We start from the raw sequence: 25825 nt of genomic DNA on the forward strand, positions 1-25825 counted from the left end.
AGTTCTGTTTTTTTTCTCTCTTCTCTATTTTCATTGAATTCTTTGAAAACTCTGACGTGTGACTTGGGGTCTCAGCTTGTCCAATGTGACATCTAAAAACATTATTTAACATGAATACAGGATCAGTTTTCTCTTTCTAAAATGGGGATAATAATTGAACCTATCCACAGAAGTTTTGGGGGGATTGTTAGTTAAATAGAGGCAAAACAGTTCATCACACAGGACTGATCGTTGCTGGGTTCCAATCACTAAATTGGCTGTTATGATCAATGTTTCCATCACATCATCGTCAGTTAATGTCACTCTCTGTGATTACTTAAATGTGCAGTGACTCGTCTGTTAAAACTGAGCTTTGAGTGTTGTATATTTGATTTATTTTTCTGTATTAAACTGTTGAAAATGTAACTCAATTCCATTTCCTGCAATAGAGAACACTTTCTAGATATTAAAGGAGAAGACTGTTTACATTCATAACAATAGACTGATCTGGGTAGGCTTTATTCTTTATTCTCAGCAACAGAAAGAGGGGAAAAAGGAGCTTTTTATTTTAGAAATGCATATTTCTCTAGTCATTCACAAAAGAAGGTACAACCTTATTTTCAAAGTTAATTGTTATGAGGAAAAAAAGTGAAATTAGAGACGCTTGCCTTATTGCTGTTGACAAGAGAGAGCTCATAAACATAGCCACTTAATTCAGTGTAATGAATTCAGAAGGGATCGTTTCTTCACAACTGAAAAAAGTCACTGAGATACACACAGAAGATAGAGTACTTCCATTAGGTCTATCTGTTTCAATAAGGGAAGATTATACAGTGACCTTTTCTCTGGCTGCCTTGGTTTCTCCATTTTTAATCATTATGCAAGATTTGGTAGGAATCCTTGCTGACACTTCGCTCCTCAGGGGGCAATTAAGAGAGCAGTGAATTCACTGGAAACTGAAAATCATTTTATTTTACTACCAAAAATGACAGGAGAGAGGCTAACATATTTGGGCTGTCAAAGCATTCTTCCAATGTTAGCAACACAAGTTGTCCATAAAGTTGTGCTTAAGGGAAATTGCATAGCCAAAAGAAGATTATAAAATGCACATCACAAAAAGATCAATTACAATTAATGCTCTCTTTCACAAAATTTAGAGCTGTAGTTCTACACTTCTTTTGCACATTTGTCCAAATAAGTTTGTTCCTAGCAAATCTGCTATTTGAGTTTTTGTCTATCTTGCTCTTTCTGTTTTATATTTCCAAATTATGTTGCTTTGCTAAGGATTTTCTTTTTTAGTGCCAAGGAAGAAAAAGTTACATCAGGATTATTTCTTTCACCCAAAGAAAATCAATTTAAATTAAACAATTATGTTGCCTATTTGAGAAACACTTGTACATATTTTAGGGAAAAAAACGAGAGTAAAATGTAATCTGAAAGGTTTATTACTCAGTATCTGCACCACTAGCTGCTGTAACAAACAAACCCCCAAATCTTAGCAGCTTAACACAGCAAAGGTTCATTTTTACTCTCACATCAATATCAGTGAAGGATAACTTCTTTTCCATTTTGTGGTTTCATTGCCCCTTAGAAACCCCGACTTCCCAAGAGAAACTCTGCATGATTGAGAGAGAGAGAGAGAGAGAGAGAGAGAGAGAGAGAGAGAGAGAGAGAGAGAGAGAGAGAGAGGGAGAGAGAGTCTGCGCAATGAGAAGTTTTAGAGGCCAGGCCTGCTTGATGCACATGGCCTTTCTCCCTGTATTTTACTATCCAGAAATCAGACCTCTGGCTCCATGTGCTGAACTGGAGTGTAATGCAGTCTTGACATTTCTCCCAGGGTGAGATGAAGGATGCAGGTGTTGATGGCCACTAGCTTTCTCTGTAAGAATTCCCTTTGAAAAATATTTTAACAGATTTCAGTATGAGTTCTGCAACTTCTTTGAATAAAATATTTATTATTTAAAAGCATGATAACTGTAGCCACATCTTTCTCAACTAAGCTATTAAGGACAAAAATGAAATAAAATTATATCTACAAATTTTATATAGGTATATATTTATATAATTTACATCACAAGCGTAGAACTTCTCTTTGTGCTCAGACTTGTGCATCTGATCGCCTATTGGCACATTCACGTGCATGTCCAGTCTCATTCGTGGGCAGTCCGTTCTGGGGGGTGCTTGACTCTACTCCGTCTTTAAAACTATCCTTCTATCAGCATCACTTGCCAGCATTGCCTTTAAAATATAACCAAAAGCTGGCCACTGTCGCTGATACCTTTCTGGCCCAGTCCACTGTTCTCTCTCTCTGCCCCAGTTACTGTTCCCTCCCTCTGTGTTAACAATTGCATTTTACCCACAAAGCAGCCCAAAGAAACAAAAAGCAAAAAACAAAAACCTTACATCCCTTGATTGAATCTACACAGCCCCGCTGACCTGCCTCGCACAGTTCTCCTCTGACCTCTGACTTTACCTCCTGTTCTCGCTCCTTCCCTCTGCTGCGCGGGTCTCCAGGCTGTGCTTCTGCGCTCTCTGCGCATGGTCCCTCTGCTCACTCCCTCATCTCCTCAGGTCTTTGCTCCAGTGCTGCTCAGGCAAGCCTTCTTTGACTTACCTACTTAATATTCAACATCACAACCTGCAACTCCTGGCACGACTCAGCCTCATTCTCTGCTTCATTTTTCTGTGGCGCTCTTACCGCCGAACTTAGCACCACTACTACTGTGAAGTGCCCTTTGCAAAGGCTTTCATTCTTTCCCATAAGAAGATGACACTCCCCTGCCCATTTCCCCGGGGCTCCACTAAGTTTCCCTAGAATATGGTACGCGTCCCTGCCTTATGCTGAGTTTCATGGTCTCCCTAGTGCAGTGGAGTCAAAGAGAAGGACCTATACACCATATGCAGAAGAATTAGAAGCTGTGAGAGCAATCTTACAGCTCCCCATCATCTTTTTTCTCTGCTAGGAGAACTCTCTGTTTGAGAGGGAAAGCCCCTAACCTAGAACTACTTGTGACCAGGGAAACCTCATTTGGTTACTGTCAGTCACTTGGATTTCTTCTTCTTTTTTTCTTGATGTGTTTGTTGTCTGTTTATTATTATTCTTACTGGAACATAATCTGTCAAAGCAAAGCAGGCTAATATATTTTAAACAACCCCTGTTGTAATTACTTTTTAAGTTGCCTGTCTCTCTGCACTAGAATGTATCTTTCATAATAGCAGTAATGTTGTCTATTTTACACTCTGATTTATCCCCAGTGCCTAGGGAGTGGCTGTTGTAAAGTGGGCTGTATTTCAATCAGTAAATACCTGTTTAAGGAATAAATATTTAGGGTGGAGTCTCTCCCCATGTAGGAGGAACCTACAGTAGGAAACCTGCAGGCTCAAAATTAGTCTGAGTCCAAGTTTACCAAACAATACAGATTATGTGCTATCTGTTTTAAAACAGTAGGACACTTTATCCCAAATAAAGTATTAGAACAGGAAGTATGCAGAGTGGAGAGAGGGAGATACAGTCTTTCCTGCTTATTTTCTGCAATTCTCTTGAGAGAAGGCAGCCCTTTATGATATCTCTAGATACTTAACCTGAAATAAATGTTCACCAACATCCCTTTGGATTATAACCTCCTATGATTCTATAATACTCTGCCTTTACAGAAAACTGCTATCCTTTTATTGCCGAGGACTGCTGTAGAAATCCAGTTATTATTTCTAAATTGCTCAAGTGAAAAAGGATCTCTTCAGGAATCTTGCTGTCTTATAAGAAAAATTATCTCTTACAACTGTGTGAAAGTTATTGATATGCTCAAATATTCTCCACAGAAGTCAAGAGTTATAGGAATTCATCCTCTGAACTCTTCATCTTATAACGTTATTTCGGTGGTGCGTAAGATGAGAAAAGCAGCATCCTATAAACGCTGCTATAAATATTGCTCAGAGGTGTGATGCATTTTAATATTTGTTTTAAAAATATGAAGAGAGGAGAATTTCCTCTCCGTGGACTCTAGGATGTGGTAATCACACTAAAACACCCGCTCTGAGTGTGTTCCTTTCCCAGAAGGTACATTATTTTGACCTTCTGAGGTTGTTTGTAATTCAAGAGATTGGAACATAGATTTCTCATTAGAAATAAGTTTAAAAAAAATAGTAGTGGTCAGTATCAAAAGGTCACAAGTAATGTGTCTAGAATTGGAAGCCACACCAGAAAACATAATACCCCTGAGAAACATGTGAGATCAGAAAGGGAAATGGATTTGAATGCTGCCTGGAAGATTCTTTGGAGAAGCAGTCTCGGCACATCTGAATTTTCCTTCCCACAAGCAAGTGGTAGGAACAGGTCAGAGGGAATGGAGACTTGGCGGAAGGAACAGAGAAGTCATCGGCCATCTCACTTTCTGTAATGATATTGTTGGTAAATTAACTTACTGATTTATTTCCCACTCCTCTCACTTGAATTTAAGCAAAGATTGTCCGCCATCTTTTTGAGTACTATCTCCTTGATTTCTAAAACAAAATTTATAATATAATATATTATTCAATAAATTCTTATGGAGGAGATTCATGAGTTGATCAGTTGAAGAGAAGAGCCTCATGGAAGGTTGAATTAGCAGCAAATCAGTCTACTTATGAACAGTCTCAGAAATATAAATATTGCACAAAACATATATGGAAAATGCTATCAAATTATAGGGATATGATTTAATTTTGTCCTAAACAATCACAGAATTGTTCTGTAAAGACAGCATCTTTTTTTTTTCCTTCTAAAAGAGAACTAAAGGTGTATTGAAACAATGTATATAAAATGGCTCAGTGTGGTGATATATATGGGAAATCTTCCTAAAAGTAATATAAATGGTTAAAGAGTTAAAACAAATTATTTGATAATTAAAAGGGGAAGCTAAAAAATACTTAACCCACTGAAGGTTAAAAAAATGACAGCGTTGATGCACAGGTGTGCAAGTACAAAATTAAAGATGCAATTAGTTCAATTCTAAAAAGGTGTTAAATACTGAAGGCCATTTTTATAACTATGGAATTTATTAGGCAGTAGATTGAGTTCTTGAGGGAACAGATGTAGATTTTGTACTCTGAATCATTTTAAACTGAGTGAATTGAACACTTAAGAATACCCTAAAGGGAATCGTCCTTTATTAGGAGTAGGACTGAATAGATGGACTAATGTAGCTTCCATTCATAATGTTACTTATGTTATCAAGACTAACGTAGCTTCCATTCATAATGTTACTTATGTTATCAAGGCTAATGTAGCATCCATTCATAATGTTACTTATGTTATTAGTCTTTGACTAAAACAGTATCCAAAGCTAATAATCTCTTGATATTTATATGAGTAGTTATAATATATTAAATTTAAAAATTTATCCTTCTAATTAAAGCATAGATTAAATATTATATAAGATACTAAAATTTCAAATTTATAGTAAAATATACTCTCCAGGTTGCAGTTGAAATAAATTATTTCAATGAGTGCTAATATTAACTTTTATGACCAGAATTGTGTTTTTCTTAGATGACATGAGTATTTTATGATAGTATTGTTTTAATTTGATTAATAACATAGCAAAATTTAAATCAGAAGAAATTGCAATTTCCAAATAATAGGATATTTTGTACTTAAAACATATATGTATACATAAAACCATTTTTAATATTTTAACCTAAGTTAGCTTTAATTATACTTAAAATAGAGATGATGTATCACTGTTTTATCGCAAGTCAGAGATTTTCTATAGTAAAATGAAATACTTCAGAATTACTAAAAGCAACTTTCTGGAAATGGTTCAGAAGATGGAGTCCAAAAATTTGTTTTAAATACTGGACTCACACAATTTCTAGTCATGTAATGTAAGGTAAACTTTTTACCTGTTTAAAGGTGTTTCAACATTGATGCTTTTAAAAAAATCAGTATCATTCACCATATCAACAATAATACATATCATCACCACAAATGGGAGTTAAGCACTGACAACACCCAAACTCCATTTATGATATGAACTTTCATTATATTAGAAATAGAATGGAACTTCTTCAACCTAAAAAAATGTGTATTCTATATAAAAACCTAATAATAACATTCTACATCATACTTAATGGGAAAAAACCAATAATTTCTCCCCTAAGATCCAGGGAAAAAAGAGGATGTACTCCTTTGCCACTCCTGTTCAATATCACAATGGAGTTTCAAGCAATGCAATTATGCAAGAAAAATAAATGAAAAGCATACAGACTGGCAAAAAGAAATACAATATTCTTTATTTATAAACAATATAAATATTAACCTAGAAAATGCAAATAATTTACAAACAAGTTACTAGAAATAATGAGTAAGGAGATGTTGCAAAATTCAACCTCAACAAAAATCTTACTATATATTGGGAGAGAACAATTTTAATTTAAATAAACTATAAATTAAAATTAATTCAATTTAAACATGAATATAAAAGTAAATATAAATTTAAATATAGTATCATTGAAAGTAGCATCAATAAACAATATGTAGGAATAAATGTAAAGAAAATACATTGATAAAATGAATCAAAAAGACTTCATGTATGGATAGATGTGGGGTATTCATGACAGTAGACTCAGTACAGTAAAGATATCATAGAAAGGAGTAGGAGAGAGTTTAATTTGAGCCAAACTGAGAACTATAGCCCGGGAGACAGAGATTCAAGAAGCACTTGAATTGTGTTCCACTGGACTACAGATGAGGGGTGTTGAAAAAGTCAAAAATCGGACAAGGTTTTTGTGGTTTCAATGTCCTTAAATGTCCCTGATTTTTCCACAAGAAATTCTGCATGAGAGAGAGACAGAAAGACAGAGAGAGAGAGAGACCAAATCAGAGATCTAAGAAACTCAGAAAACAGATCAGTATAATTAAAAACAAGGGGAAAAAAAGCATTAAAGGAAACAGACAGAAGAAACAATACATCTAGAGAAACAAAGATACAAGTTAGAGTAGATATCTCATCAAAAACCAAGAAAACAAGCCAATAGAGTGACATGATGAAAACATTCAAAATAACAGAACAAAATGTCAGCCTAGAATTCTATACTAAGCAACAGATATTTCAAAAATAAAGAATACATTTAAGTTATTATTCATGACTTTCCTTATGCACATTTTATGTTATCTGTAGTGTCCCACAGTCCTTGGATAGTCCATTCTCTTTTGTCCAGTCTTTGTCATCTTTGCTCTTTGATTTTCAAGGATTTCATTGACATATCTTCTAGTTCAGAAATTCTTTCCTCAGTTGTGTCCAGTCTACTAATTAGCCATCAAAGGCATTCTTCATTTCTATTGCAGTGCTTTTTTCCTGAAATAAATGCACACCACTCGATATATCACATATTATAATTTATTTTTAAGTCTCATATCATGTTTTAAATCATATTACAATTTGTTTACAAGTTATGTTCAAATGTTAAATTATAATTTTATTTTAAATATTCTTTCTTTGTTCGCTGTACATTTTTTTCCAATATATTCTTAACAATTATCAACTTAACTTTTCAGGTTAAATTGAAAGCCATTGTATTGAAATTTAGGTCAGGATTGAAAGATCTTTATAAATTGTTTTCAGAAGAATTAGTTTCTTTAAATACTGAGTCTTTCAGTGCATAAACTTCATTAAATGCTTCTGTGATTTTTTCCCTTTTTTTTCTATTTCTCAGTAAATTTTTATAGATTACTTCACTAATATTTGTATATTTGTGACAAAGATGTAAGTAGGTACACATTGCTGTTCAGATCTGCAAAGACAATATAGCAAGTTTATTTTCTAGTGACTGATTTATCCTTGTTCTTATCCTAAGCTCTTGTACCTTAAACTGAGAGAGGTCTTAAGTTGCCTGTTACAGTTTCTCTTTAAAATTGTCACCATTGATGATGAATGTATCACGTTGTCATTTAGGCTTCCTCTATATGAAATATCTATCTATATCCATCTATTTATATGCTTTGGGTAACTCTATCTTTCTAGTGTAAAATATGTAGTGTTTTGTATTATTTCGTTCTCCTCTTATGTTGACCTGTGATGGCTTCAGAATACGGGGTGTGGCACGACACCAATGGGACACTGATGTAGCCAGTGAGAGAGAGCCACAGATGTGCTTGGTGTCTTCTGGACTCTGACTGGTTTCTGCTAAGTGCACTGTGATCTAGTTTCCAGACTCTCACTGCAGCACCACTGTTTCCTTTTGGCCCTGTCGGCCACCGTGCGCCGTGTCCTTCTTGAACCCATGGATTCAGTCATTGCCTCCAATTACAAATTAACTCCTACTGGGTGCCCTTCTGCAAGTCCTAGAATTTGCTTCCTGTCCCAGGACTCATATCCCTGCATTTTCTGAAGTACATTAACCTACGCATCTAAGTAGCTCAGCCATCTCCAAGGAGGACAAAGATCCACATCAAAATACGTCAAAGTAAAGATGTTCCCAGCCAGAGACAAAGAGAAAATGTTGAAAGCAACCAAAGAAAAAATGTCAGGCTCTGTAAAAAGGGACCTTCACTTTTGAAGGCAAAATAAGGATATTCCAAGATAAACAAAACTGAGAAAACACATTGCTGGCAGACTCACCTTATAAAAAAAAAATAAATAAATAAAAGGCCTTCAGGCTGAAGGCAAGAGCGCAGGCAGTAATTGGTGTACACATGAAAAGACAAAGAATGCCAGTAAAGGTAATTTTGGCCACATCACTAGGGTAGAAAAGGCCACATCGTATCTTCATTTATCTTCGTCCACCTGTTATCCGTATGAAGACAGAAGAAGCTGTGTGTGCTGGTGCAATGTCTTGTCCATCTTTCTCGTGTTCCCCTGTGAGAGATATGCTTTAGTATAAATATTTGTTTTAGGTGCTTATTTAAGGGAGAAAGAAAGAAGAGGGAAGGGAAGTTGTAAAAAAGTGGCTGAGATGCGCACACCTCAGCCTCTTCATTACTGCTCCCTGGTTCCTGATGTGCAAGGAAAGTGGCAGCTCTCTGGCACAGATTTCATTAATCACAACCTTCTGGCTAAACACAGAAGTCCACGTACTCCTCTTATTTATCATTTATATTTCTTGCTGCACGATTATCCTAAAACCCTTCAGAGGAGTCCATTTATAGAAAACTCAAAACAAAGACATAAATAAATAAACCTGCCTGAATCCCCTCGTGGAAAGCCCCTTGCTCCTTAACGCCAAACAGTCCCTTTTACTTAACCAGCCATTGAAACTGTCAGGAAACGACTAATCTTCTTCCCCTCACTTCAGATAAATACGCTCTCACACACGAGTGCGATGTTTATGAAAATGAGACGAGCAAGTAACTGCTCAAAAACTAAGACTTCGTAACAAGCGATTGGCAGTTTTAAATATTTTGTGATGCAGTAAATAAATCAATTACAAAACCACTGGTTAATATATAGTTTAAATATATGTATATGGGTTACATAATCATATTTTCAAAATCACTAATTTATATGTAGTTTAGATAATAAAACTTTCAAAATGCCTATGAAAATACTTCAAGAAAATTTAGAGTTTAATTTAAACTTTCATAATTCCTCAGGCTTTTCATTAATTATTTAATCATTATACTCTAATGGCTTAATATAATTAATGCAGTTTCCTAATGCAGTTTCCTAACCCTAGGATTTTTAGCACTTTTCTGATACAAAGCGACTTCAGAATTACTGTCTGTGAAAGTATTTGCCCCAAACACTGCTTTTTAAATCAATTTAAGGAGACTTCTATGGCAACATGGCAGTGTTAAGCTAGGTCCTAGATGTTTCTCTCCTCTCACTTAATGATGTAACCAGAAAAAAGGGTCTCAGAAATATATTACAGCAATCTCTCAAAGGAAGAGAAAAGATAATGTCGCACCCAAAACTTTGAGAAATAATGTGGAACCGAAATCAGTATATTTTCGTTTTGGGAATTATCAAATATCACTGGTAAAAGGAGTGGGCTATACCCCCCGAAAAATCAAACTCATAATAGATCCTCATTCTCATGCCAATAGCAGACCAAATCTCAGAAGCCCACTTACAGCAAGATATTGATTTGATAGTTAAGTCACAACCAAGACAGGGAAATTCCATAAAAGTTGAATGTTTTGTTTTTGTTTTATTTTTCCCAGCTGGAAGGAAAGCATGAAAGCAAAGATCAGATAAACATAATCATCAAGAATTAATTATCTTTACACTTAAATAGAGATTAACTTGAAGGTAGATAAAGAGATAATAAATAAGATAAAAACACTGTAGGAGCTGGCTCTCCAGGGGGGATATTTTTCAGCGGATTCCTGTTGTATCTCTGTTTTTCTACATTTAGAACTAATAACAACTTGGCTAAATATATACATAATTTACCTTTCTTTCTCCTTTGACAGATGGTCTCGGGGCTCTCAACGCCCTATGCTGCCAAATCATGGGGATTCTGTATCTGTAGAAGGGATGTCTGGGGACAAAAATGAAGCCTGAATGGAATGCCCACAAAACAATTTAAAAAAAAACCAAGCAAACAAGTATTTCCTTGAATAGGTGGACTAAAATTTGATAGCGGGTTTTCTTTTTTCAATGTGTAGAAGAGAGTTCCACAATTACACAGTCGCCAGGAAGCCGTATCTTTCCACCCACTTCCTTCCCAGTCAGTATCACTGCAGTATCAGACAGGTCAGCGGCCAATCCAACCAAAGCATTAAAGGAAAGGGTAAAACGTAGTTTTCACACAAATGGGGCAGAAAGTCAAGGCAGCAGTTGACCTTTGAACAACAAGGGTTTGAACTACACAGGTCCACTTATGTGTGTTCTTTTCAATAAGTGTATTAGAAAAATTTTGGAGATTTGCAACAGTTTGAAAAACTTGCAGATGAACCACGTAGCCTAGAAATATTGAAAAAATTAAGAAAAGGTTAGATATTGTCGTGAACGCATAAAATATGTGTAGATATACATATGACATACAAACTACGTGTTAATTGACTGTTAATCGGCATGTTTTCATATAGTTTATAAGACCTTAAATGCAATCTTAAGCATTTGAGAAAGATGGATAATTTTTGTAAGGGCTGGGTTCCTCTATATTCAGAGATAGTAGTTTCTGTTTGTTTTCGTTTTTGTTTTTCCTGAATTAATGCAAAAGCTCATTTTGAGGCTTTCAAACCCATCAGGGTTATCAGTTCAGGCATGACACACAGAGATTTAACAAACAAGGTGCCGTATTAGGTGTCATGGAATCACACTGACTATATTGTGATTACAGTTTTGTACTTATTCTGAAGCCCTTCTGTCAGATAATTTCATAGCTCAGATAGTATCACCAATTCTAAATTCATACTTTTAAAAGGAGTCCAGAGTTAATTTCACTGCGATCATGACCTGAGCGGAATACTGGGGACAAGTAATGACTTTGGAAGTTCTTCAGCACCAAATTCAATATAGGACCTCAACGGCAATTGAGATTTAGTTTTAAAAAAAAGAAAGAAAAAGAAATGATAGCAGGCAATTTATCGCCAGGGTACTCAGACATCAAAGAGAAGAAGAGGAAAAAAAAAAAAAGTCAAGTAACCTACAGACATTTATATCTATAGACGCGGGATTGGCAGCATCTGCCTCTGGCAGTTGCTCATTACTGACAGACATACAGGCCACAATTGGAAACACAATTGATATTGATAGGTACTGGCCATTGAAGGGCATCGTGCTGTTTGCAAAAAAATGATGAAGAAATTAAGGGCCCTGCCCTAAAAGTATTACCACATCAGCCTCTGTGTTGGCAGATACCCTTTTACAGAGCAGTCACCTCTAACTTCCCACAGATCAAGACCTTTCACATATGACTGAATGAAAATAACAGATTTGATATTTTCCATTTAAAAGTTTCATCATGTGCATACATTTCAAAGGAAAAATTAACCAAAAATAGCACTCAGCAGATAGGCTATGTATAAGCTAAAAGGAATTCTATTCATGACAAAAAGAAAATGCAGCCGTATTGTGTGGTACGGGAGTGGTTTCAAGACGTCCATCCTCGGCCGGAGAGATGAACTTGCCCACAAAGGCAGAGCAGGGGCGCCTTTGCGAGTCCGTTCTCACAGGCAAGCAGTTTCTCTCTAGAGTCCAAGCTAGAGAAGCTTCTTAAAGACCAAGACGCGGAAGCTGTTCGTGCCCTGAGAAGAGATGAAGTGGTGAACACACAAAACACACAGACAACTCCTGTGTCCAGACAGAGGAAGAGGGAAATAAGCAACTCATTAAAATAGAAAATGCTGTGGAGGAAAATAAAACAAAGACTGGGAATAAGTTATTATGTCCAGGGGACAAATGTAGGGTGAGGGAGGAGGCATTTTACTAAGAGCAGCCAGGAACGATCTCACTGAAAAGAGACTGTGAAGCCGAAATCCTCAGATGAAGGTATGCGGACATCAGCCAGACAGGGAGGGAGAGGAGAGCTCCGCTGTCACAGGAAGGAAGTGGAAAAATCCGAGCGGTAGGACATGACAGGTGCAGCCCACACGTTTCCCACAGCTGGAGAGGAAGGGAGAAGGCCACTCAGTTACGCTTCCTACCAGAATTGACATGTATTTTTCTTCAAATCTCATGGGTCCAAGCAAATTGCCTGACCTTAGCTAATACTGAGGAGCTAAGAAATAAAATTTCTCTAACTGAAGAAGGATAAACAGGGGAGGGGGTAGAGCTCAGGGGTAGAGCACAGGCTTAGCTTGCACGAGGTCCTGGGGTCAATCCCCAGTACCTCCGTTAACAAAAAATAAAATAAAAAATAAAGAATAAATGGGCAGAAACACAATATATCGAAAGGCCATGATGTCTAATAGAATTCGCAAACATGATATGCTTTAAAAAATCTTAATTGAGGAATAATTGACATACAACAAACTGCACATATTTAAATTGTACAGTTTGATAAGTTTTGAAACGTGTGCAAATCCTTCAAGCCATCACGACAATCCAGGGTGAACACATCCATCATTTCCCCAAATATTCCTAGACCCTTTTATAAAGTCATCCATGCCTCCACCCACCCACCCCACACTGCATCCCAGAAACCACTGGTCTGCTTTTATTTAATTTTATATTTTGTATTTTCTAGAGTCTTACATACACAGAATTGCACAGTGAATACTCTTTATTTGGGGGAGGAGGGTCTGGCCTCTCCATTTTACACAACAAAAGTATTTAGGAGTTCACTGGTATTTTATTATTTATCAGTTACTGATTCTTACTGCTGAGCCGTAGTCCGTTGTATGAATACAGCATGGATTTTTTAGGCATTCATCTGTAGGAACATATGGGTTGTTTCAAGTCTTTTGGCTATTACAGATAAACCTGCAATAACCATTGTTGGTACGTCTTTTTATAGATGTTCATATGTTGTCTTTTCTCTTTGGTAAATACCTTGAAGAGGACTGACTGGAGGACAGGTTAGACTCATGCTTAACTTTTTACGCAGTTGACAAACTGTTCCCCAGAGTCAGCGAGCAGTGTCCGAAGTTTCAGTACCTCTTCTTCTTTACCAGCACTTCGTCTGATCAGTGTCTCTACCTTTAGCCATTTCCATAAGTTCATATTTGTACTGCATTGTTTTAATTTGCATTTCTCTTACGACTCATGGTGTGAAACACCGATCATGTGCTTATCTGCCAAACGGACGCTTGTCTTCTAACATTAAGCACCTGTCTGAATTTTTTTCTATATTTAATTGGATTTTTGTTATCTTTGTATTGATTTGTGAGGGACATATACCGCCCACCCCCAAGGTATAATTTTTGTATATCTTGTTATACTTACAGTGTCTTTCAAGGAACAGAAGTTTTCAATTTTGGTAGAATCCAATGTATCATTTTGTTAGTTATCATCGTATCAATATCTACCCCCAAAAAAAGCTTAGTGGATTTTTAATGCATTGAACATATGGATCAATGTGGGACAAAATGTATATTTTTATGATAGTGAGTCTTCCGGGACATCGTAGCCCTTCTTCACTTTCTCTCAATAATCATACAGGTTTCTCAAATAATTTGTAAGATAGATCTCCATTTTCATGTTTTTGATGCTATGGTGAATGGTGATTTTTCTTCAAATTTTTGTCATGTGTTGCTAATGTACAGAAACACAATTACTGCTCTATATTCACTGCGGTCTTGATAAGTTCACTTACGAATTGTGCTAGTTTTATTGTAAATTCCACCATACTTCTGACCCCCATGAACAGGTTGTCAGCGAGCAAACTCTCCTTCCTGATGTAGATGTCTTTTGTTCCCATTTCTTTGCTTTCTGTTTGGCAAGACCGTGTTGAATGGCGGATGATTACGGACCCTTCTAGCCTGGTTTTCAGTCACCAGCACTCTGTCTTTAACCATGAGGTATGATGTACCTGTAGGATGTTTGAAGATGCCGTATATCAGTTTTAGGACGATTATTTCTAGTCCTAATTTTCTGAAAGTTTTTAATAAGAATTAATTTTAAATTTATTCCTTTTTTTGCATCCATGCTGATATTAAAATGGCATGCATGCCTATTTTAAACTACCAAGATTTTGGAATTACCAGTTTTATCAGAACAATCCAGCCTATTTTGACTAATATACCAGGTATTTTTTAATATTTACTGTTTTCAAAATATTGCTCATAAATATTTTGCTGTAACACGTCTAAAAAATATCCCCTTTCTTGACCTATGGATTAAAAGTCAGTCAGCGCTAGTCTGCTTAGGCCCTGATTTAGAGTGCTTTCTCTCCTTAGCTCAATTGTTTCGTGAAAGTATGCTTCATCTAGTGTGCTTGTCCGTTACACTGACACGTGAAGCCACCCTATTAACAGAGGCTATTTGTTCTCGTTGACTTTCCCAAACTTGCAGCTTTCCATTCTGTAGAAGCTGAGGAAAAATACCAAAATAATAAAAATGTTAGTAAAAATTATAATAATAGCAATTAAAACTAACCTAAAATGTGCTAACGCAAACAGTCTGGACTGTCCACTTTGGTTAATTCTGCCAACAAATAATTCCTATAGGCTATTCAGAAACATAAAGTTAAGTTTTTCTTTGCAAGTAAGAAGTACTCATTATTAGAATATTCTTCTATGGCCTTTAAATAAAGCTATAAAAGTCAGATTTAAATGAACACAAGTCACCAAATTTACTGATGACGTCAGGTAGTAAAGACGAGTTGTATAGATCCTTCTGGTTTTCGTGAGTATAGATTATGCCTCTTTAGAAAGAAAGAAGCACCGACTTTTTAAAAGGGACCCTTGGTTCTATTAAAGAAAAACAGCAGCGTTTCTGTGATGCTTTTTTGGTGCCAGCTTATCATTCCCTAAGGCTCTTGCTTCTGCAAGAAAAAAAAATATGATATGGAAAGATCACTAGTTTTAGACCTTCTGAAAATTGCAGATAAGGGTTAGAGAGTTCATTGTATTATCAAGTCAGATCCGTCTTCTCTCTGTGCAGATCAGGCGAGTAGGCAGTGTGCTTTTCCCCCACTGCTGCCCTTTCACCACAAGAAAACAGATCCGAAGAAAGGTATCCACCACCTATTAGACATCTATGAACAACTGATCACATCTTGTTAACATGATGTAAAACGTTTGGTCTTCTAGTCAGAAGCGACGCTATTTTAATAGCATCACAATTTGCTCCAGACACGCTGGTCTTTCTGTAACAAGACGTTGCAAAAGACCGGCAGTGAGTTCGCTCTCTGTCTTTGGGAAATTGAGTGAAAAGCAGTTCACGGCTGCGTTTCTCTACATAAAGACCCAGAGAAAGCAAAAGAGTTCACATATAACCTCATTAAATAAGACAGCTAGTCTAAGTGGCATCCAAAGCTATTAAACAAACTAGATTGGGCCATAATAATAAGAAACATACTTCACATCTGTTGCGCGGTCCAGGGCTTTTAACAAGCGATCGGCATAGCATCCCCCATCAGTATATCATTGTCAATGGCAGCACTGTCTCAAAAGAAGCACTTATCTCATACACTTTATTGCTTGATAGCTTGCTGATTGCTTTTACAAAGCAATAAATTGATGGCCTGATTCAGTACTGACATTAGGTTATGTTCATTTTCAGTGATTGATGTCTTGAATTAGAACTCTTGTATTCGTCTCTGTTTAGGAATATGAAATTCTAAACAGGCCTGTCTGATGTCACAAATAAAGCCGTATAACTGATGTCAAATGAGCTATATTTATTCATTTAAATAACTAAATGGCTTTTCCCTTTAATAAAATTTTCATAATTTATGTTTTAATGCCTCCATTTCCAATTAAATTGCCTAGCCAAATTTTAGGGAAAAAAACTTGAAAAAAGGTATTGTATGTTTAAAATTTGCAGTTTCAAAGCAGATAAACGAACGAGAGTCCAAATTCAGGATATATAAAATATTAATAAATCAATAAGAAATGTAATTATGTAACTACTTTTTAAATTTAAAAGACAGAATGTATTTATTATTTTCCATTCACTGGAATTATTGTTTGATTTTGTAATTTTAAAACAGTCCTGACGCTATAAAGGTAAAAATAAGGAAAATAATAGAAAAGCAAAGCTGTTGTTTCTGTTTAAATTGTTTCCACCCTTTTTCGGAAAATTTACTTTGGCAAATTTGATTAAAATAGCATTAATATTAACCACATTCCCAAAGAAAGTAGCAAATTCAGTGCTAAGATTGGTAATAGTTCAAGAAAAGCAAATAACAAGTTTATTCTCAACCCAATCTATAAGGACGGAGCAATCTGATGTGTAATCAAATAATCTCTCTAGACCAGTGGTTCTCAACTGGGCAAGATTTTACTCCCAGGGAACGTTTAGAAAATGGAGACAAATTTGACTGTAACAACTGGGGCGTTGCTACTGACACTCAGTGGGTGGCAGCCAGGAACGATGCTAAAAATGTTACGAGGCAGAAGAGGGACATCTCCTACAGCAAAGAATTTTCAGACCCAGTGTGCGCAATGTGCTGGGGCTGAGAAAACTCTCTGTAGACGCTTTAGGGGACCAAGGGCAGATCGCGGGACTCCCTGCTCTCCAGCCCCCCTTATCCTGGTAAAATAGCAAGACAGGTGAACCTTGTCTCGGTGCCTTTATATCTCATCCCTGTGCCCCCATGAGAGGAATAAGAATGTGGCCTATGACCATGGACATGGAACAGGCAGTGATTCAGGGAAAGGATGTTCTCAGTCACAGTAAGTGTAGCAAACTGAGTATCACTGCGCAGCGAAACGGAATCAAGCAAATTAAAAAGGGGGCGGTTACAGGAAGTACGTGAAGAGTTGTGTTGTGACAGTGGTGATTTCATGTTTGGAACTGGGCTGTGGGGACAAGAGGAAAAACTTATGCTTCAGAAAAAGCATTTGAATCCATATTAAGTATATGTGTTAACTTGCAGCTCATTGCGAGAGCACTAATTTATAGCGCCGTCTTCCTTTACGTTTTTGACTGTATCATATACTTCTCTGCACTAGTGTGGGTACAGAATAATCCTCTGTGTGTGTGTATTAAACCTCACGAGAGAGAGGAATGAGACCTATCACGTGACGTTGTGTGTACTAGATGTAACTTTTGTTTTTTTATGGAGGAATAAGTGACAAAATATGAAGATAGAACAAAACTAAAAATGAGCAAACAATATTTCTAATACAGCAGAGTAAAATAACATTTTATTTTAAATAAAGACTAAAAAGAGCAACAGACGTGACACATGATGGAGATGAGGTCTTTATTACATATACGTGGCTGTGGGTTTGGATTACATAGTAAGATAGAATAAAAACCAGTGACAAAGTGCTCAGCCAAGGCAGACTTGACAGAGCCAAAGCTGTCTTTGAAACAGCTAATATTTTCTGTTGGAGTCTATCTTTATTTGCACAATTCCTAATTTCTTGTTGCATAGATATTTTATAGACACGTGCATGCATTTTTGCAAGGTTGCTAAAGTTTGTGACAGGGCATTAAAATGTCGCACATGTTAGTAAGCACGTTTATATCTCTTGTGCGTTATTTGTTGTTCAGAAAGTTCCTCCGAAATTTGGAGGAAATTATTCTGCACCAAGAACTAGTGGCGACGTTCAGTTCTTTATGACGAGGTAACGGACATTTCCCTCTGAGATGCTTTAAGCTTTCGTGTTCCCCATGGCGCCAGGCAGGACTGACTGGGGACTTCACAGAGTTTGATGGAGGTTGAGATTCCAGTAGTTTTCAGTAAGGAATTCTTTAAGTGAAGCTTCAAGTTACAAACACGTCTGGGTACGGCCATGTCAGGGATCCCAGACGCAGAGGACAATGGAGACACAGTGAGGGCTTTTATTTTTTTATCCTGCCCCTTGGAGTTTGCCATTATTCTGACTGCCAGAGTCTGAGAGCACCAGTGGGGGGAAAGGAGAGGCTATCTTTCTGATCTATCGAATTCCTCCAACACTGGGAAAAGTGGGCTTTTCATGAAATCTATTGCAGAGAAGAGGCAAGGAAGTCACAACTTAGTGTGGATACCTGGCAATCGTGTGAAATATCTAACAGTAAAAGTTTCCTAGAGAAAATGACAGCAGATGGGATTATTAAAGGTTTGATATTTCTAGTTTTTATGGAAAATGTAATTTTCAGTTTGAAATCAAAGTAAATAAATGTGAAGGCTAAAGCAGACATGTAGAAAGGTAAAATTTTGAATGTGTATTTTGGGGGCCAGGTTTATCTTAAATTAAAATCAACTCCTGCGGGGCGATTGAACATCCAACTCCCAGATAGGTTTCCTTTGAAACTAGTCGTTTAAATATGGATATTTGGCAAAGCGGATGTTAAAAATCGGCACATAGGTGACTTAGTTATCATTAGCAGCAAATTACTTCATTAAGACATTTTCTGGTATCTGCACAGTAAAAGAAATGCCATCCTAATATATAAACTGTGCAAATACATGAGAAAGCTCTAAACCAGCTGGGTGTGAAAATAGAGAATGGAGTTCTAGGCGTACTGACATTGGCAGAAGAGGAAATAAAAGGAAAAAAAGACACAGATGGAAGAGAAACACTGCCGGGCAATCTGCCACCCACCGCCGGCCCCTGCTTCTCACACCATCTCCCAGGCAGAGAGGACCACCCTGCGCCCAGAGCTGAGCAGTAACTGCACACGCGCTGACGTCACCTCCGAGGCTGCTTCCCCCACGGATGCACAGGACAGGACGGCCATTCATGTCTCTGAATTCTGTCACTTTCTGCCTCCCTTGTGTCACATGGCGCAATCTGTCTTACAGTTCCTTTTGTACATTTTCTATCATCTCACCTAGATCGCTATCTCTAGGAGGGCAGCCTTTGAATTTTTCATCATTTTATCCCCTTGGTCCTTCACAGAGTACTCTGACCACAGTGGATTCTTCAACAGTGTTGGTAGAATAAACGGATGGTAAGAAAGAATTGAATAGATGGGAGTTAGATTTACACTTGAAACATGTGAAATGTCTGAAGACGCTGGCAAGCTTGCTTCAAGTCTTTGAAATTATACGTGGTTTGATATGCCTCTCCCATTTGGTAGCCCTCACGGAGATCAAATACTGAATTCCATATGGCAAGGAACCTGTGAATTAGGTTTCTGAACATTAAAAAGTACTAATGTTAATAAACAAGGAGGTAGTATATCTTGACTCGTGTGCAGGGTATATGTTTAAATCCAGTATTTTAGATAATACAACACATAGTGAACTGAAGGAAGTTTAAAGTAGTCTGGGAGTCTGAGACCCATGAGACTACCACCATTCTCTTCATGCATTTTAAAAATATTTAGTCGCTGTTCTATTTTAATAAATAAGCATAGTGTACACCTACATAGGCTTTAAAAAAGCATCTCTAGCAGTCAAGAAAAAAATACTATAAATAGTTGCTTTATATTATTATGTATAATATATGGAACATACCAGTTAATGCCATTTGTGCTGCAAGTGTACTGAGACAAACATTTTGATATTACAAAGGCAATTTCAAATGTGCTTGAGAATGAAATGTTAACCTGCTGGAACATTCTAGAAAGAGTTGAGTTGTCTTGTAAAATGCAAAGATGTGTCCTTTTGTGAACCATTCTATCAGGTAGCTTCAAATTTTAACTTTAACTTACTTTGCTTACAGACATTTGGAAAACATCACAAGCTGTTCCTTCCAATTACATGTGTCAAACTATTAGCAAAGAAAATTCAGTATCAGGCAATGGGCTTCCCTTTTCTCTTCTCAGGGAAGGACCATTTTTACTCAACTTATGAATATCATTTTGAAACTCATGAAGGGATAGTAAATGGAATTAAGATCGATTTGGAATGGCTCAAAATGAGCATGAATAGGAACCTTCATTTTTTCTTATACAATATAGAACGTTCTAATCAAAGAAAGGGCATTTTCTTTGTCTGACTTCACTCCTCCTATATATGCAAATATTATGTTAATAACATGAGCTTTAGTCCTAAAGGTAACTAATAAATAAAGTATCAAAATTGTCATGAGAATAAATGCAAAAAGGCACAAGTTTTTCGATGTGCAAATTGTTAGATAGAACACTGACATAAAATGAAAAGTAGATACTGTTTAGATATACCTCTAATGAGATTCATATTTCAATGTCCTCAATGAAAAAAAAAATTAAAGGAAAGAGAAATCAGAGAAAATGTGGCAAAGATAGAAAGAACCAAAGACTACGACCCCCCAAAATGGAACTAGCCATGTATTTTATAAGATTGATAGTGTTTCTCATAATGGTACCCAAATGAGAACATATTCTTTATAGCCAATAAATTCACTTGGCATTCCGTAAGTTGTGATTTTATTATTTTTATTTTCAAGTGTCTATTTATTTTCTATACACAACCTTCCTCCTTCAACCTCATGTTCAATCTCTTTTGAGTTTTATCCTGTTAGCACACATCTGACCATTCAATTGTTCTGTTAAGGATCAAAGGCAAGTTACTTCGAAAAAACTTTTCTTTATTGAAGTATAGTCAGTTTACAATATGTCAATTTCTGGTGTACAGCTTAATGTTTCAGCCATACATTTACTTGCATATATTTGTTTTCATATTCTTTTTCATTATAGGTTACTGTAAGATATTGAACATAGTTCCCGTGTTATGTGGAGGAAACTTGTTCATCTGCATCTTTTTTTTTTAGATTCCACATAAGAATGATCTCATATGGTATTTTTCTTTCTCTTTCTGGCTTACTTCACCTAGAATGACAATCTCCAGGTCCACCCGTGTTGCAGCAAATGGAGTTATCTTATTCTTTTTTATGGCTAAGTAGTATTCCAGTGTGTGTGTGTGTGTGTGTGTGTGTGTGTGTATAGCACAACTTCTTTATCCAGTCATCTTGTCAATGGAGACTTAGGTTGTTTCCATAAGACAAGTTAGTTTTGCATTTCCTGCTTCATCTTCTGGATTTGACAGTTTTTGTTTCAGGGTACCTTTGACTACACACATAGAAATCAGTGCCTTCCATTCCCTCACTCACTGTGCAGGTGGGTTGTTACAAGAGGGCCTCTGTTTCCTAAAAATTCCTATAGATATATTTAGTCTCTATGTTTTTTATTGTTTAACATAATCATTGAATGATAAGTGAAGAATATTTTGAGTACTTTGATCCATAGTTAGGATGGATGCTAATCTTGTGCCATAAGCCCCTTTATCTTCCTTGTCATAACCTGTCTCCCACTCAACACCTGCGCACACACACACACAGGCTACATATAGAAGTTAGCATTTAATGGTTTATGTGAACAGTCGTCTATCCCAAAGGAAGACTGAAAAACTGAATCAAGAGTTTGTCCCTGAAAGTCACAATAATACATCATTTTAGAAGTTAAAAGAAAGCAAAGGCATAGGAAAGATATTTTGACTGGTATAGATAGTAAGAATTTTCCAAATTAGAAGAAGAAATATTTATTTTTCACTGGACTTTGGATAATGACAAGAAATGTTATGTAACCCCTTGTTATTCAATATTTTTCATAAATTCAATGAAACAAGGAAAGTAAATTACATGTTTTTATTTTCCTTTTTCAGAATAAAATGTTGCCATTCAACTTAAAGCAAAATAATCATCAGAAGTCTAAAATAATTTATAATTATTGCTAAACAAATTCTATGATTTTAATAAATAATGCCAACAACAAGGCAGAATGTATACTATGGCAAAAAAGTTCTAATTTAAAATATTACCAAAAATTATTTTCTATATTTTAATACTCTATTAATTATAATTTATTTTCTTGATTGTCAGAAAAAATGATTACATTAAATGTACACAACTCCAATATCTTATCTTTGTAAATACTTAAAAAGAACTATCTGTCACATATAAGGAATTAAATTACTTTCCTATTAAGATTTAGGTTAATAATACACCTGTAGGATCTATTTGGCAATTAGGTTTTTTCACTTTTTTGCGGGCGGAGGGTCATTACATTTATTTATTTATTTGATGGAGGTACTGGGGATTGAACCCAGGACCTTGTGCATATTAAGCATATGCTCTACCACTTGAGCTACACCCTCCCCCTCTGCCAATTGTGTTGTTTCGAAAGGATAACAGTGGATGACTACAAATATCCAAGATAGGAACACAACATAGTAAAAAGTCAGAGTTCTTTGTTCAATTTTCCCTTTCAGGTTTACAGGCACTGCATCAAAACTGCATGAGAGAACCAGAAATGAGGGGAATGGGTCGTTTTGTTTATTTGTGGATTGATCCAAACCATAAGAATTTTATTTTAGTATACGCTCATCAAGGTTTGCGTTCATAATAATTATTTTCATGTGATAAAGGTATCAAGGCACATCGGAAGTAAACACATTTTATAACTATCTACTTGTGGGTCTTATCTTTTCTCATTTCCCTTTTACTTTTGGATACTTTGAGAAATTTATGAACAGAAATGGAAAAAAGTGGTCTGAGGATATTTGTAATACATAATTCCAGTGAGGAAAATGAGAAAAAAATGAGGTTCCAAGTTCACAAGCTCATCCAGGGGTAAGAAAGGGTTTTAAAGAAATTCCCTAAGAAGCAGAAAATGTCTGCAGCGCATGCAATGTGTCCCACTTCTCCCCAACCCATTATTTTCCCTCTGATCGGCATATAAAGCAATGAGTTACTCAGATCTCAGGGAACAGAAGTACCGTTTCCGTTCCCCCATGCTAAAAGAGCAGACAAGGTGAGATTCTGGATCAAAGCAACAGGAACAACCAAGCAAATCTGACTCGATTATGTCTCTGTTCCCATCTCCTAAATAACCAGGAGTAAATAAATAACTAAAACAGCCACCTCTGCCCTCTCAGAATGGATGAGGAAATCGCACACTTGAAAGCATTCCTACCATAAAACCTGCATCTCGATCCATCCTCAGCCTTCCCTTGGGGAGAGAGAGCTGTTCATAGAAATCCATTTAAGTCTTCCCGCCCACATATAATTCTTAAAACCCCCCTCCCCTTCCTTACCTCCCTGTCTGCTTACTCACCAAAGGTAAAGGAGCTCAATTCTCAACAGGCGCACAAGAAATGAAGACTGTAATGCAATCGCACATGATGCCTTCATGAAAAGGCTCAAAGAGAGCAGTCTCCTTCTGTTACAAATGTTTTGCATTTCCTCAAAGAGCGTTTATCAAAATGCATGCATTTTAAAATACCATAGGAGATCTGTTCAAAGATGATGAATTGTTTTCCAGTCGCTTAGCTCAAAGCATTTCCTTTTATCCAAGGAAGACATTACCCAGGGGGCACTAGGTTTAGCTCTCTAACAAACAATGTTCTGAGTCTCTTGCCAGGTAGTGGCAAATACCGCCTTCCCAGCTTACGAGCTTTAGGGCCCCAGCTACGGGAACTGCCGTTCACCCGTGGATCCTTCAACCCGCGCCTCCACACACTCGCCGCAAGGCTTATGATGAAAGGCTGCACTAAGTAAACCTGAAAATCCCGCCTAAGCTAGTAAGAAACTCAAAGCAACTAAAAGATGATTCATGGCTCAGAGCATCATTTTTTATTTGCAGGAGACTGGAGAGTCATGGCTGAAAGTGAAGGCTGTGTGAGTAAGACAAAAAGAAGGAAGAGGAGGAGGAAGCAGATTATATGAGATCGTAACTTAGTTCTTTCTATTATAGTTTTCTTAAGGGTACCTTTTTTTTAGTCTATCTCAGTGTGGTAAAGGTCTCATTTTATTGTTTGATGCTTGACGGATGAGGGATTTCAACTCTCACCCCACCCTCTTCCCTCTGTGCCCCACGCGTGGGCAGCACAGAGGTAACCTGAGTGCTCGCTGCTCTGCCTTCAGCAGGAGATTCAGACCGCAGACCTCTGACCCCAGGAGGGCCCTCTCATCCCAGCCCCAGCCTCTCATCACAATAAAAGCCCCCAACTACTTCTCCTTCCCTTCTCTCTCAAGCAATTTTTAGACAAGCTTAGGAGATTTGGCCTGTTTTCCTCAGAAGCCTCACTATGTGAGTAACAACACTTTTTATCCTCTTGGTCTGTGTGTGACTTTATCAAACTTGGCGTCTTAACCAAGATCTTGAATGAGAGCCCATCCTGCTTCCTCAGGTTGCGCACAAGATTTAGACAGATCATTTAAAATTCACTGAATTATTTTTATCTTAATCATATAGACTACAAATTGAGGGATGTCATTCAAATTCGAAATCAATAAATTCCTTTCTGGTGCATTCTCTGGAGCCTGAAACCTAATCCAAAATGTTGCAGATAATGTTATATTAATTTTGTGCATAAATTGAAGCCACACTATTCCAAGAGAACAGATGTGGCCTTATCAAATGCGAGCTATTTACAGTTACATACAAGCAGTGATTTTGAATTAGAAAATCAGAAATAGACCAGCCTTCACAAAGTTTGCAAACCATCCTTCAATAAACCCAATCCATGGTAGGATTAAGGTGATTTATAACTAGCTTAATCCCTGACAAAAACAAAGGAAAAAAATCTGTTTTGCAGGAGAACAGCATTTTTCAGAGCCTAAACTGTGTATACATTCTTTCACACACATAATCTAACATGGAATCAAAGGAAACTACCAATAACATTAAATGACTAAAGATAAAATCATTTAAAAAAGCAGCCCATGGACACAGTCACTGGACATTCCAGTTACTAGTTATTAGATACAGATTGTAAATAAATTGTGAAAAATATGTTTAAGAAAATAGAGAACAGTGTCTAACATTTCAGGTAGGTGTAGAAATAAAAATCAAATTGAAGTGTTCAGCCTGGAAAGTACAATAAGTGAAATTAAAAACTTCATAAATAGGTTAAACAGAATATTAGACATAGCTGAAGAGAAGGTTAGTGAACTTGAAAATATATCTATAGAAATTGTCCAGAGAAAAAAACTAGAGAGGGAGAGAGAAATACAGAACATACAGAAAGAATCAACGTGTAACAAGTATATAATTATAGTCTTAGAAGGAAAAGGGAAAATGGAGGAGAAACAGCATTTGCAGAGATAGCTACTGAATATTTCTAGAACTAATAATGATAGACTTTAATTCTTAGACTCAAAAGTGTTACAGCCTTCACCAGGATAAATACAAAGAGACATTACACAGAGGCAATTTCTCTTAAGTCTTCTCAAAATTAGTGACAAAGGAAAAAATGGAAAAGAACCAGGGGAAAAATAGACACATTATCTTCAAACGAGAGACAGTAAGGATGAAAGATAAAATTACAGTGGAATGAATGACATTTTCAAAGTGTTTAAAGGGAATCAGTGCCAGTCTAAAATGCAGCAAACCCACTTTCCAAAAATGAAAGCATGATAAGTTAATACTCAGACACACAAACACAAAGTGCATTTCTCAGA

At 36.6% G+C, this 25825-nt stretch overlaps 1 long non-coding RNA gene and 1 other non-coding gene across 2 annotated transcripts in view; one reads left to right on the forward strand and one right to left on the reverse strand.

The window, feature by feature from the left end:
• The window catches only part of LOC135319514 (uncharacterized), a 577974-nt gene that overhangs the window by 437334 nt on the left and 114815 nt on the right, over nt 1-25825 (forward strand). The gene's annotated exons all lie outside the window — the stretch shown is intronic.
• On the reverse strand, nt 22446-22519 carry TRNAI-AAU (transfer RNA isoleucine (anticodon AAU)). The gene has a single exon. It is a non-coding gene; the product is annotated as a tRNA-Ile (tRNA).

This window comes from Camelus dromedarius, chromosome 28 (genome assembly GCF_036321535.1).
Source record: "Camelus dromedarius isolate mCamDro1 chromosome 28, mCamDro1.pat, whole genome shotgun sequence".
Taxonomy (NCBI): Eukaryota; Metazoa; Chordata; class Mammalia; order Artiodactyla; family Camelidae; genus Camelus; species Camelus dromedarius.